Consider the following 12,000-nt stretch of genomic DNA (forward strand, 5'->3'; position numbering starts at 1 on the left):
ACACACAAACGGAGGTGGAAAAGTTTGTTTGTAGCTGTCCCAGTCGTAGAAGAGGCTTTCCATGGACTCTTTAATATCAAAAAGAGAGTCACGATTATAAGTCCTTATTGCACTCACACAAACGCTGTCCATCAGAATTGATAAGACTGCAAACACAAACAGACAAATTGCAAAAAAAGCGACATTTTAGCAGGCGAGCGGCAGCCTGAACACACACAGGCGCCATCATCTCAAGAAATACGTTTGTGCTTTGGAATACTACTTAAGAAATCTCCAAAGAAATTTCTGTTTATAGAATCATGAAAAACACAAAAAACTTCTAAACAATTTTAAAAAGTTATTTATATGATTCTGATAATAATTACTTTTATTTTTCCTCATTATTTATGTACATTTATTTTTATACAAGTCATTCTTGTTTTTATTAAATTAACTAGCTATTTTTATATACTAATAATAAAAGTTTGTTTTCATGTTTAATAAAATTATGTATCTAGTAATACTGTGATTTTTCCAGCTATTAACCTTCCTTTCTGGAACAGTCATGCTAACAGCTTCTGGAAAATAATATATCAGATTATATGCAGAATAATCTGATATGTTAGATTATTCTGCATGTTTTTAATATCACATGCATTAAAAACATTGTTACAACCTTTGGTCTCAAAGTTTGAACTAACCTTTATTTTCTTTCATTAGGCTCCTTACTATGCATCTCATAATGGAGAATTGCTTATTTAGATAATTAAATATCAAAGTGGGGAAATTATCTCATGAATCAGACGATTGAAAATATCAACCTTTGTATTTTAAATTTCCATAATAATATTATAAATGATAGATCTTTAGGAGTATGTTACTTTAGTGGAAATATTAATGATTTTTTTTTAAACTGGAGGAAAGACTGCTATAAAATAAGTAAACCGGGAGTTTCTATGTGATCTTTTGGCTCTAATAACTTTGACTCATGTTTGCATTACTGAAGAACAATTTCTTTGTGAAAATATATTATGCCATATAAACCAGTCCCTGTTGGACATGCATATGAAATAATGACTACTTTTTAAACTATGACTACTTAACATCCACTATAATGTACTTTTCTCGATCTATGATTATCAGAATTAATTTTGTCTTTAATTTGCCTTATAAAAAAGGGTCCACACATGTGCCCACTAGGTTAATCAAACAGTTGTATCTCAGTACATGGCCCTATCTGCACCAGATTTTTTGTGCATTGCCAGGGAGCTCTGCAAAACGATTTAAAGTCTAGTGATTGGTGGACGGCAAAAGCGGAACAGCGTTATGGTAACGTAAAAAAAAATAGGCGTTCCGGCTTGACACATAAATCGCGCATATCATTCACGTAAAGCAGCATAGGAGAAACTAATAAGATGGATAAAACATCAGATTTAGCATAAATACATATGACATAAGACGTTTGAAGAAAATAAAACAAAATTGTTTAATTCCTGCATTTTAATTGTATCACTGTATCCTACTCACATTCATGTACTTCACCCTCAACTTCTTATTATACATTTTACATTGAATGAATAAAGCAGATTTTATGAAGTGAGCCCATATTTAAAAAGTGAAATGTTTTATTTTGAAAGTGTTGTAGAATATTCTCAAATAATGTGTGATATTTTATTACTCACCAAACAAAACCCTTCACTATCTTAGCAAATGAAAACTATTTACTCCTTACAAATAATTTTTGTATTGTGTAACAAAACACCTTGTACACTATAATAATTTAAAGTATTCTTCTTTGTTGATCTAACCCAATACCTTAATTATATTGAAAAATAAAAACTATTACTTAATATTCAAAAATGAACATTTATTACAAATCAAGACAAAAAAAATAAGATAATAAAAATACGTATTCTTCTTTGTTGGTTGATCTAACCCATTTTCCATAAAACATTACGGTACCTTTAAAGTGCATTACAAAACCTACCACCTAATAAGAATGTACCAGCTAGATTTTAACCCTCTTAAAAATGGTTTATGAATAATGTTTCTAATATTAAAATTATTTTAGAAATGATTGTAAAACATTGTGAAAATTACTAATGAATTTGTTCCATTACCTGCTGTGATCTACTAATCCTTCGTAAAAACTTCTTTACACCACTCAAAAAATAGATCCCCAGTCAACAAAGAAACCACCTAGAAAATGTCCTGAACTAAATCCTATTCCATAATGAAATTAGAAATATCCACAAGATTATGAACAGCTATTCATATGCACTACATACTTAACATTCACAAAAAAATGGCCAATCCTACATAAAAAAAACTCTTCAAACAGTTAATCTCTCACCATTTATGAAAAACTCACTAATCTGGAAATATCTCACTTTATCCGTCCCTGAAACTAAAATGCTTGACTTAAAAACAGTTGTTTCCAACCTTGAAAGACGATGTTCTTTTATAATATTACACAAATATTTTAAAAACCAAACCAATTACTAAACAGAAAACTCCACACCAAACAACTTTTATTATAAAAAAACTTAAGTTATAATAGTAAAAACCCACCAAAAAACAAATTCACACCAAAACTATTTACAGAAAAAATGTCACTACGTTTATTATCTTGATCACACGTTGCCTCTGCTTCCATCAAGCCTTCAACAACATCATCCACAGAAAAATCTTCAGTCTGAGTGAAGAAATCTTTTTTTTCTGCAAAATATTAACATAAAAACAAAATAAAGACAGATTAAATGCTGTATTGAATATACTACACAAACATATTCCAACACTCAACAACATGAAAAAATAGGAAGTACTAAGCAAGAAAAATGTATTCCTTATCAACATATTTGCATGTCTTACAATGTTCTTGCTTTCAAAAACAATTGACCAAAATTAAATAACTACTTTCTTACAAATATGTTGCATCTTCAAATAAACGCAACTATTTCTAAATTAATATCCAAAACAAATAAATAATTCATATGTACAAACAGCGACTTTCTCACATGTATTTCTAAATTTTTTACAATAAAAAATTAGGTATAAAGTAAGGCAATTACAATATTTTAATCCCTGGAAATTACGCATATTATTTTAGTTAAAAATGAAATTCTCCTGATCTTCGAAGGTTATGCACCTTATCCTTGAGTACTTTTTTGTGAAGTGACCACAGATAAGATTGCAAAATGTAAAAATTTTTTTATTCATTTCACAAAAAAATATAATACACCTAAATATATTAAAGCATTTGACATTTTGGAAAAATAATCTCTATCTAATCAAGATATATGAAAAGAATCCTAGTCTACTATAAAGAAAAAACTGTCCGACTTACACTATCATTATTATAAAAGTACTAAATATATGCAATTGTTATTTTGTAGATAAACTTTCACTTCTATATTTCAAATTTTCATAATTCTTATGATTAAACTCTTTCATAAGAAATGATTTTTTTACATGAAGAAACAGAAGACAGAATCTAAGAAAAATATTTTTCATAAGCACTGCAAATACCAAAGATCCCATTCAATTAGCCAATTTTTCATTCACAAAAAGAACTCATCTGTGAATGACCCTTATAAATTGATATCTTATAAATTAATTTTTTTCTTCTACACGCTAAAATTATACCTTTCATAAACATTAAAAATTACTTAAATGCCTACCGTCATCAAAAAATGCCGCACACGCATGCAAAATGTCCAAATCCTTTTGAACATTTGAATATTGCCTTTCAGCTTTCTCCAACTGTTCCTTAAGAAATTCCACCTTGCACTCTCCCTTTGAGATAAAGCAGTAAATGTCTTGTCAAAGACATGACACATTTTTGAAGACGTCTTCTCTGGTACTGACACCATCATTCACAAGGTACTGAAAATAAAAACAATATATATATATGTAAATATTTAACATATTTCGACTTTAAAACACTAATGTTGAACTAATGATCACCATGATAAAAAATATAAATATAAAATGAAATGACTGGCATAGGCTATACTCCATAACTAACGGCTGTATATGAAATGTACTTAAATTGATTATGAAAAATAGTAAGAAAATACAAGAGTATAAACAAATATATAAACATTTGCAAAAAAACTAAGTGTACCTGTCATTATGAATTATTGAAGAAAACTTATGAACATAACAGAAGCTGAAAAACTTCCACACAACTAGACTTGCAGATAATACATTGAAACTGTACTATTGAAACACTGCAATCCACTTGAATTAACAAGGAACATATAGCAAAAAAACAAAGTACTCTCCAATTTCTATTCCATGATTAAAACATTTAAATAATGATAATTAAAGAATTGCATAAATATCGTCATGGCCAAAAATTTTCAGAACAATCCACAAGTTAATATTTACAAAGTCTAACGAGACTTTGCATAAACTCCAGAATGTTATACAAAGTGATCAGCTTAACAGAAATTAATTGTAAAGTCAATTTTTGCCTAGAAAATGTACTGTATTCCCCAAAATACATTTAAAATTCATTGCAGCCCTCCCTAAAAAGGACCAGCTAACATTGTTTCAGTCTTCGCTCCATTAACACAGGTGTGGTTGTTGATGAAAGAAATGGAAATCAATCTATCACGATTAAGAAAGAATGACACAACTGGACACTTTAAAAAGAGACTGGTAATTCTCTTCTGTGAACCATGGTTATCTCTAAAGAAAAACGTGCAGTCATCATTGCACTGCAGAAAAATAGCAGAACAGGAAAGAGTACAACAGCTACAAAGATTGCACCTCAGTCAACAATCTATCGCATCATCAAGAACTTCAAGGAGAGAGGTTCCATTGTTGCAAAAAAGGCTCCAGGGCGCCCAAGAAAGACCAGCAAGAACCATGACCGTCTCTTAAAACTGTTTCAGCTGTGGGATCGGACTACCAGCAGTGCAGAGCTTGCTCAGGAATGGCAGCAGGCAGGTGTGAGTGCATCTGCATGCACTGTGAAGCGGAGACTCTTGGAGCAAGGCCTGGTCTCAAGAAAGGCAGCAAAGAAGCCACTTCTCTCCAAGAAAAACATCAGGGACAGACTGATGTTCTGCAAAAGGTACAGGGAGTGACTGCTGAGGACTGGGGTAAAGTCATTTTCTCTGATGAATCCCCTTTCCGATTGTTTGGGACATCTGGAAAACAGCTTGTTTGGAGAAGASRAGGTGAGCGCTACCACCAGTCTTGTCTCATGCCAACTGTAAAGCATCCTGAAACCATTCATGTGTGGGGTTGCTTCTCAGCCGAGGGAGTCAGCTCTCTCACAGTCTTGCCTAAAAACACAGCCATGAATAAAAATGGTACCAGAATGTCCTCTGACAGAGAGCAACTTCTCCCAACCGTCCAAGAGCAGTTTGGTGATGAACAATGCCTTTTCCAGCATGAAGGAGCACCTTGCCATAAAGCAAAGGTGATAACTAACTGGCTCTGGGAACAAAACAGAGATTTTGGGTCCAAGGCCTAGAAACTCCCCAGATCTTAATACCATTGAAAACTTGTAGTTAATCATCAACAGAAGGGTGGACAAACAAAAACCTAGAAATTCTGACAAAATGCAAGCATTGATTGTGCAAGAATGGACTGCCAGTCAGGATTTGGTCCAGAAGTTTATTGAGAGCATGCCAGGGAGATTTGCAGAGGTCCTGAAGAAGAGGGGTCAACACTGCAAATACTGACTTGCTGCATTAACTCATTCTACCTGTCAATAAAAGCTTTTGTTACTCATGAGTGCAATTGTATTTCTGTATGTGATGAAAACATCTTAAATACACACATGAAAACAAGAGGGCAGCAGATCATGTGAAAATATAATATTTGTCATTCTCAAAACTTTTGGCAATGACTGTACAAATAAACGTTCAACAGAAATAAGTGCTTGGGTTATCCATTTGAAGATTGCCAGCAATTCTTCTAAAAACAACCTATGTAATCTGAAATACACAAATAAAGAAAACCTCTAATACAATTATGTTAAATAGTTCAAATAACATTTACTATTTGTAAATATGCTTAATTTCTCTCCAAAAAATTATTATACTACTTACTAAATCTTTTAAAACCGATTTTTATTCCATTAAAACCATTACCATTTCTTACTCTTCTACCTAAAATAAAATATTTAGAGATAAATATTGTTTTAATAAAGAATGTAATGTTTACAGTTTATAAAAGAGATCTAGATACCACCTGTACTCCTACAACTATCATGAACATGTTATTCTTACATCTTGATATAATAAGAAAACATAAAATTAACGTGATAAATATACATTACAAACATAGAAAATCTAAAGTATTGTTCAAAAACCTATGAAATTTTACCCATCTAAGCAGGAATACTAAAACGGTAAAATCCCCTCCCCACCAACTAAACTGGGAGACATTTCAACAATAACAGCTTCTATCCCCTCACCACAACCCCTCACCTATTTTCTTGAAAACACATTTTAAAAATGATTTATGTCCAACAATTACTAAGATAATTCTATCTAAAATGAACATCAAATACATGACCTGATAACAATCCTTTCGAAAAAATACTTTGTACATCTCAAATACATACGCAAGCGACCTGAGCCTCTTGCTTCAAACAGTGGAGTTCAGGATTGGAGAACACTGTGAACTTTGCAGGGGAACAGTGAGCCATCTTCTAGAAAAGAAAAGATTAGAAGTAAATAAAAGTGATGAAGAACAAAGAACAGACTGAACACTTATTTTCAAATAACAAAAAAATAATTAAACACGCTCACCTCTACGTGTCCTCTGCAACTAAACTGGACGGAACTCCCAACTAAACAAAATGTTAGATGGCACATGTACTGATTACCCTAAGTAGTCCAGGTGTGGATCAGGGAAGCGTGTGACGCATTTAAAAGGCTTCTGTGAAAACACTGACAACATGCCGAGTGTTCACTTCAATTTTGTTGTACAGCACTGACTTCAAAACTTTATAAAAGCACTATTTTCATATTGGTTTTGTTTTTATTTACTTCTATATAAAGCACAAAATATAACCCATGAGTTTTGCCATAATTTTGTGCGCATTTGCAGCTCATTCCATAAATGTTTTGTCACCAGTAAATGCTTGAATGAAATATGACATCTATTTTTCCGATTTCCTTAAATGCAACACATTTCTAAAACACACTCTAAAAAGAAAAAGTTGAACCAACTTAAATTAATTACTTCTATGGATAACAAGCAATTCAATTAAGTTTATCCTACTTAATTTATTAAGTTTAACAAATTCAATATATTCTAATCATCCAACTAAGTATTTTAATAAAATGTATTAAGTATGTTTAACATAACATATTAAACTCAGTCTTACTTAAATCATTGAACTTACATAAAGCTTTTCCAATCACTTTGACTACTCAAAGAACTTCACATTACAGGCACATTCACACACAACTATCCATATCGATACATGGCAGAAGTGAGCTGGAATTGAACCTAGAACCTTTCCATTACAAGACGACGGTATTTCAAGTAAAGTCAAAATAAAAAGATCCGTTAAGGAAAAGATTTTTAACTTTTAAATTAGAATAGAGGACACTGTAAAATGAGTTTTTAGAATATTTAGTTTGGAACTACTTAAAAGTTTGAGTTGACTTTCTGTAGAATCAAGAAAAAAATATTTTGACTGTTTATTAGAAGAAAATAAATGATTTGAGTAAGAGCAACTTAAATCTGTTATCTTAAACATACTTAATAAATTTGTTAAATAAAATTAACTAATTGACTTGGAGGATTAGAATATATTGAATTGGTTAAACTTAATAAATTAAGTTTAATAAACTTCATTAAATTGCTTGTTACCTATCGAAGCAATTCTATTAAGTTGGTTCAACTATTTAGTGTAAGTTTTGAGTTAAATGACCTGAAAAAAGTTAGTTAGCATAGCAAAAGAATTAAGTTAAATTAATGTAAATAAGTGCATAAGATGAACTTCAGCTCAAAAACCACTTTTTAGAGAGTCATTTAAAAGTTACAAATCTTTTCCTTAAAGGACCTTTTTGCTTTGACTTTACTTTAAATACTTAAGTTAAATATTTGCATCCCACCTCTGACCATGACTCAAACTTACCAAGGAAACATTCCCCAGTGACTGTGGATCTGTGGGTAGAGCAGTTGTCTCATAATCAGAAGGTTCTAGGTTCAATTCCAGCTCCCTCCTGCCGATATGGATATTGCTGTATGAATGTGATTCTAATGTGAAGTCACTGCCTTAAATTAGTTATTTCAATCTTAATACATTTGTTTTAAAATTAACAAATTGAGTTGGATGATTATAATATATTGAATTGGTTAAACTTAATAAATTAAGTTGGATAAACTTAATTCAATTGATTGTTACCCATAGAAGCAATTCCATTAAGTTGGTTCAACTTTTTCTTTTTAGAGTGCAGAAAAGACACAATTAGAGAAGTTGGCTTTGTTTAATAAAGTATTGCTTCATGTAATCCCAAATCAATTATAATACATGTTAACCAACATCACAAAAACCTAGAAAATTATTCCAGCTGAGATTACATCTGAAAAACCTGAAAAAGAAGTACATCCATCCATTTTCTATACACCCTTGTCCCTTACTGGGGTCGGGATGTGCTAGTGCCCATCTTCAACTAACACTCTGGGCAAGAGGCAGGGTGCCCCTGGAAAGGTAACAAGTCTGTCGTAAAACCAAAGACATACAAAATAACATCTAACACACTTCAAAGACCATGGTCTTTCAGACCCTTAATAATACCACTTAAAAACACATCATGCCCCTCATTGTCTTCCAAAAATAGCCTTGGCTTGTTAAAAACTATATTTGAATGACGTACAGTTATTCCATTAAAAGCCAAAACAAAAGCATGGATGACACTATTAACAAATTTCCTTGCTTTTTCCATCTTCCCAGGAGGTCCGTATCTCCAATGACGTCTTTGGTTTATTAAAGAAAACACAATCTTCATCAGTGGAAAGTTTTTTCTGAAGGTACTCCAGATCCTCCTTCATTGCTTTGAAAAGCAGCACACTTTTCACCTTGCCCAAGTCATTGCCACCACAGTGAATTACCAGTACATTGGCGCAGTTCTTCCTTCAAGGCACTGGTGGAAAACGTCAAGTAGGGAGTTCCAACACATGCCCCCTCGGGTAAACCACTCAACATGGGCGGTTAGTCCAAGGTTGCTCCCAATAGTATCCCTTGCACGGTGATTACTTCGTCGGATATAACTGTCACCAAGAATCCAGACTGAGTTGGGTGTTGATAAAAAAGAAAGTAACATAAATACTTGTATAATTTAGATGAAAAGTAATGTGTGATGGTTCCAGTGTTTCATTTCTCACTCATGAATAGCATCATAATATACATAAAAAAATGTAAACTAAATTAAAAAAAAGAAACTGCATGTTATATTTTACACTAGCAACCACTCTTAAACTACTGGAACTCTTATTTTCTTTTCAGTATGCAACTTATTAAAAATATTGTCCAAAAACATACCTTTCTTCAGCTGTGTGAATGTTCTCCTAAATGGTACTTGTTGTTGTTGTTGTTTAGGAACTACAACGTGAAAAACTGACTTGACTTTGCTAAAAAAAGAGAAAACAATTAGGAAGTAGGAGACTTTGTCAGCATATACCTTTTCATACAATACAAAGTGTTTACATTGAACACTTACCTCATCTTGTTGAGAAGATTTTCTGTCTGAAAAACTCCTTCCAAATGTCACCAAGAATGTTTGACCTCTGAGTGAGGAAACCTGCCTGTTTGTATGTAAGTCTGAAAGGTTCCAATTAGCAGGGGGCCGGACATTAAGCAACTCCCACCCCCAACACAAAGTCACACCCAGTAACACATAGAGTGGATTTGGATGCAAATTAGTGAAATGCAAGTTAAACGAGCCATGCCTTTTGTGATGTTTTTTGAGAAACCTGGCTTCTTGCACTGCTGGGTGAGGGATAAAATTAGTAAGCAGTTAAACTGTGTCTGAAACAGTGTCGCATCGGATCGAACTCCTTCAGCTTTTGAAATAAAGACTTCAAACTCGGTAAACAGAGAGTTGAAACAATAAAGGTAAAAAGTTAACAGAAATGTCGGTATGTCAAAACATATGGGCGTGGAAAAGTCCCAAACTTTGACTATTCGCCATAAAACATTAGTGAAATAACTTCCACATAAAAGGTCACACCTGCATCAGACTTCCTATGTCTCACTTCTGACCAGTTGCTCATAACACTTAGGTGGTGAATTGGTGACATCACCCTAGCCCCGCCAACTTCCAACAGGAATTCCCATGTTTTTTTCTGCTTAATGCCTTCTTTTACTGTCTAATTCATATGTGTTTAATCCTCTGCTAACTGAGATAAAATGAAATGATGATGAACTCTCAGTAAATGACTACTGACCGTGGGGACGTGGCAAAATGGCAATCCCTCGCCATATGCTTATGATCGTCTCTTATTCAAAGATGAATAATCAAAACATCAAAATACGGTTTAATTGTAATTTGACTCCAGTGCACCCCCTACGTTAAATAAAAAGCTGGATATCTTTGCTACATGTCCCAATATGCTCCAGATTTGTGGGGCATCGCCTGGGAGGGCTGCCGAATGCATCAAAGCATATGGCCTGGTGAGTTTTCATGCATGAATAAGGGGTAATGCCAGGGGTCAAAGTTCATTGACTCACCATAAAATAATAAACAGTTATATGTCCTACAAAGAAACTCACAGAGCCACCAAACTTTCTGTGTGTGATCACCTGTTCCTCCCTGTTATGTTCCACCCTGTTAGGAAAGATTGTGAAAAATGTTTATTCAGTAGAATTTAAAAAACATAATGTTAGATTTAGTAATTAAAGGTTTGTCATTCTTTTGCAGGTTAGCTAGCTAAATGTTAACCACATATAGAGCTAGAGGCAGCAGGTGGGCGTGGCGGCGTGGTGAATATACCTGTAACGCCGTGTCCATACGTTTGGCTCTGTATTCCACAATTGTGAGTCCAGCTGCACCAAACTCACTGAGATGGATCCTTATCCAACTCCGGACAGTAATCCARTGCAATATTTKGTGGGCGTGGCCTAATGTCTCAACAGCGCCCCCTAGAAGAGTTTAAATCATCAGCCCCAAGCCATGCTTTAACCTAGAATTATGAAACTTGGTACACATGTGTATCTTGTCAGGATGTACAAAAAAAGTCTCTTAGAGCCATGGTCCAAACCCAACAGGAAGTCGGCCATTTTGGATCAAAGCCGCCATTTCCTGTTTTTCATAGACGTCGCATCTGATCGAACTCCTCCTACAGCTTTTGAGATACAGACTTCAAACTCGCTGAGCACACACTTAAGACATTGAAGGTGAAAGGTTATCAAAAGAATTCTCGTACATAAAAGCATGTGGGCGTGGCTAAGTGTCAAACWTTGGCTTTGTGCCATGAAATACTAAAATGCAATAACTTCTACAGGAAAAGTGACAACTTCATCAGACTTTCCATGTCTCATTATTGGCCAGCCTTGATCACATTCACAAGGTCATATGATGACATCACCTTAGCCACGCCCCCTCCAACAGGAAGTCACCTGTTTTTGTCTGCCGGGAGTCTTACTTTTACTCTGACTCAAATGGGCTCAATGCTGTGCAAATTGATATAAAATGACATGTTGATGAACTCTGTGTATGTTAGCTGCTAGCTGAAGCATGTGGGCGTGCCTTATTAGCAAATAGCAATACCAGCCATGTCTACAATTGTCTCTAAGGGGGCGTTTACACGACAACGATCCAACAAAAACGGCACTTTTGTTCCGTTTTTGTTGGATCGTTTACACGATAACGTTCTGATTACGATCTGTGTTTACACAGTAACRGTGCACATCGAAAACGTGTAATGCTCTYGCTGCGCCTAGTTGGAGCTAGGTTCTTTGAAACTTTGAAAGTGCGCATGTGTTTAAAAAAAAGTTGTACTTGAAGGCATGTGGATTTCCGTGAGAGAACACGCATTGTGTGC

At 33.9% G+C, this 12,000-nt stretch overlaps 1 long non-coding RNA gene across 2 annotated transcripts; it reads right to left on the minus strand.

The window, feature by feature from the left end:
- Positions 1 to 1,897: 1,897 nt before the first annotated feature.
- LOC103460270 (uncharacterized) lies at positions 1,898 to 7,152 on the minus strand. 2 transcript variants are annotated; one of them, XR_532884.2, is made up of 4 exons: positions 6,753 to 7,152; positions 6,566 to 6,652; positions 3,660 to 3,864; positions 1,898 to 2,697 (listed from the first exon to the last, which is right to left on the minus strand). It is a non-coding gene; the product is annotated as an uncharacterized LOC103460270 (long non-coding RNA). The 2 variants fall into 2 exon arrangements; XR_001776266.1 differs by having other exon boundaries at positions 6,566 to 7,152.
- Between the last annotated feature and the right edge of the window lie 4,848 nt (positions 7,153 to 12,000).

Source organism: Poecilia reticulata, unplaced genomic scaffold (assembly GCF_000633615.1).
Source record: "Poecilia reticulata strain Guanapo unplaced genomic scaffold, Guppy_female_1.0+MT scaffold_221, whole genome shotgun sequence".
Lineage (NCBI taxonomy): Eukaryota > Metazoa > Chordata > Actinopteri > Cyprinodontiformes > Poeciliidae > Poecilia > Poecilia reticulata.